The sequence below is a fragment of the Sprattus sprattus genome, assembly GCF_963457725.1.
Source record: "Sprattus sprattus genome assembly, chromosome: 4".
Classification (NCBI taxonomy): domain Eukaryota; kingdom Metazoa; phylum Chordata; class Actinopteri; order Clupeiformes; family Clupeidae; genus Sprattus; species Sprattus sprattus.
Window position 1 is genome coordinate 31,668,454 of NC_137923.1, and position 3,324 is coordinate 31,671,777.

Below are 3,324 nucleotides of genomic sequence, written 5' to 3' on the forward strand. Positions count from 1 at the left end.
TTTTTTTTTTTTTTTTTTTACATTTTTAAGCAACACTATGCAACTATTTTACACTTTTTAAGGTCTGTTTTTTTGATCAGCCCACTGTCATCCTGGCTGTGCTCTATGTATTGTTGGGGTTTGTTTCGGAACACCCCCTGAAAATGTAAGAAAAACCTCCACAGCACGACATTGCCAACATTATCCCCAAAAGATGCCAGTTAGCATGTTAGTGTGGCATAACAACATGGTGAGTGGAGAACTGAGCACGACTACGCCACCCCGGGAGTTTCGCCCAGGGAAATAGTTATAATTAAATTACACTAGCCCACTAGGGGCACACAGGTTGGTGAAACTGAGGAAGCTAGAGACGTGTTTCCATAAATAATAAATATGTTTATTAATACACAAGTATAAAATACACAACACACAAAGACAAGGAACAACAAACACAACAGATAAATGAACACAACACAGACAGACACTGGACTGTGGCTTACCAGTCAGGCAGGAGTTTTAGGAAGCAGGGTTTTATCTCAGGGGGGGAACAGCAACCGTGCACTGCTCACACCAAATGCACATAAAGGGGTGAACACACACAATCACACCAAAATGGGCTCAAGATCACACAAACACACCAAAATGGGGTCAAGATCACACACACACGGGAGAAATTACCATCGCTAGGGTGGGGAAGGAGGAACTACCTAACCTCGGGCACCCAGCACAGTCAACAGAACATTGAACACGTAACAAACAGAAAAAAAACAAAAGTAACCACCCAAAGATGGATACAAATAAACAGAAAAGAAATATGAAACAAACAACATTAACACAACCACGCATCACACGCAGACACAAGCACACGCAGGAGCAGCTCTATCAAACTGCAGCTGCGTGGAAGGAGGACGAGATGTGAAGGGAAACGAAACGGTACAATCACTGTAAACAAAACAGCAGCGGCAACCCACCTAGGCCAATTCCTATGGGAGAGATGGAGAACGTTACTGCCACACAACATTAATAATAAGTATTAAAACAGAGGCAGCAAGGTAGCCTACCAGGCATCCAAGGGCACGAGACGCAAGAAGACAGGCAGCAGCTACTATGTGTTCGCTAGCTATACAAAGTATAAAAAGCTGTGTGAGTAGCCAGCTTAAACACAGCAACCGTTTGTGCAAATCAAACACATGCCCAGATGGCATTTTGTGGTTGATTTATAGGGGCTGGGCAGACTCGCAAAGTGGCAATCACAGGTAAATTGACAGGGACAGGGAGAAGTAAACAGTCAAAGTGACGTCAGATTTAACCTGTCGTGCTACATTCTACCCCTCAATCTTTCATCGTCGCCCCGACGATGGATACCTCAAGGCTAAGCATACACCTGGTCTAACTCCATGGTTGAAACCACGCTGAGACAGCACGGGAAGCCGGACTGGTAGGGATTGCAACCCCTCCTGCGGCCGCTTGTGGAAGCCTGTGAGGGTTGGAATGCTGTCCAGCCAATGCTCTAGTTGTCCGTTGGAGAGCCATCTCATTTGCAATGGGACCAGCTACTAAAGGGGGAACCAGGGATGTCGAGGGCAAACCCCTGCTTTCCACACTGAACTCACCAAGAGTAGTAGGTGCAGCCGCAGCTGGGACTATTGTGACTAAGGGTTGTGGGGGAGTACGCAGCCCCATTGGGGTTGGGTCTGCAGGCAACCTAGAGGGGGAGCTTCAGGGACCAGGATAAGCCAGTCACCATCATGTAGTTCTGCACTGCTGGAATCTGGATGGGACTCAACTTGTGGACAAGCTGGTGGGTTGTACACAGGAACTTCCCTCTCCACCAGGCTTTTCAAAAGCATGCGGTGAACACGCTTGACCTTGGTGTAAATGGAACCTCCCTCCTGAGGGGCTTGTGTCACCTGATACACCATTGGACTCCATGACGGATCTTATGACGGCTTCTCACTCCGTGATCATGAAGATAAACGCGCTGACCCTCCTCCAGTGGTGCATCACGAACATGCTGGTCATGTCGAGCCTTGCGGCGGCACCCAGCTACCTTTAGTCGTTCCCTTGCCCCCTCAAAGGCTACCTGTAACCGGGTTTGATGTTCCAGAACCCATTCATCAAAGTCAAAGTCAAAGTCAATTTATTTTGTCTCCCAGGGGAGAAATTTGTTTGGATCTGGGCAATAGCTGCATCACATCAGTACGAAACAACATACAACATACAACACACAATCAGTTCATCACATGGGCAAGTGCAAAATTGTTGTACATAGTATTGGCAAATCACAGATACGAAAACGATCAGTAAAAACTATTGGACAAACAGGCTCAAGAACTGTTGTACATAGTATTGTGCAAACAAGCATTCATGTGCAAAAAATAGCAATCTGTAAATTCCCACACTCCTGTGCAAATAGCAATCACACCAAACACTCAGCATTCATCCTGACCAAAACTGCTCCTCCATTCATACATCCATACCTGTGCAACAATAGCAATAGCAATCCAACCAGGCATACGATCAACATTAATTCTGGTCTCATTCATCCATCCTTGCATACTCATCTACCAGATCTTGTTCCCTGTGCATACAGTTATCCCTCCCCCCACTCCCCATATAGTCCTAGCTACCTATACATTACTCCATCTCATAACATACATTCAACTGTCAAAAAGACATAGCTTCTCACATGTTGTCATACATTCATTTTTACCGTTTTACATTGATGAGCTTGACTGAGAGAGGGATGAATGAGTGTTTGTACCTGTTGTGTTTGCACAGAGAAACCCTGTACCTCCTACCTGAGTTTAACAGTGTATATTCAGAGTGCAGAGGATGGGAGCTGTCAGATAGGATAGTCTGAGCCTGTCTTATTGTGGTTTGGTCAAAGAGCTCCTGTGGGTTGAGAGGTACTGGTGTTCCAATGATTTTGCCTACTGTCTTAACTAGGTTGAAAATCTGTGTTTTTGACTTGACAGTTAGGTTCCCAAACCAGCTGGTAATACCGTATCGGAGAATGGACTCAATTGTTGCCCTGTAGAATATGATCATGATATTTTTACTGACCCCAAAAACCCTAAGTCTGCGCATGAAGTGGAGGCGTTGGTGAGTTCTGGCACACACATCTGCCACATGTGTGCGCCAGCTCAAGTCACAGTCGATATGTACCCCTAGGTACTTGAAGGAGGACACCTGTGCAATGCCAGAACCATGTATGGTCACAGTGCTTTTGTCACCAACTGATCTGGGATCCACCAACATTTCTAATGTCTTTTTTGTGTTGATATGAAGTTGGTGTGAGTCACACCAATTAACAAACGTATCCACAGCAGCTTTGTGAACACT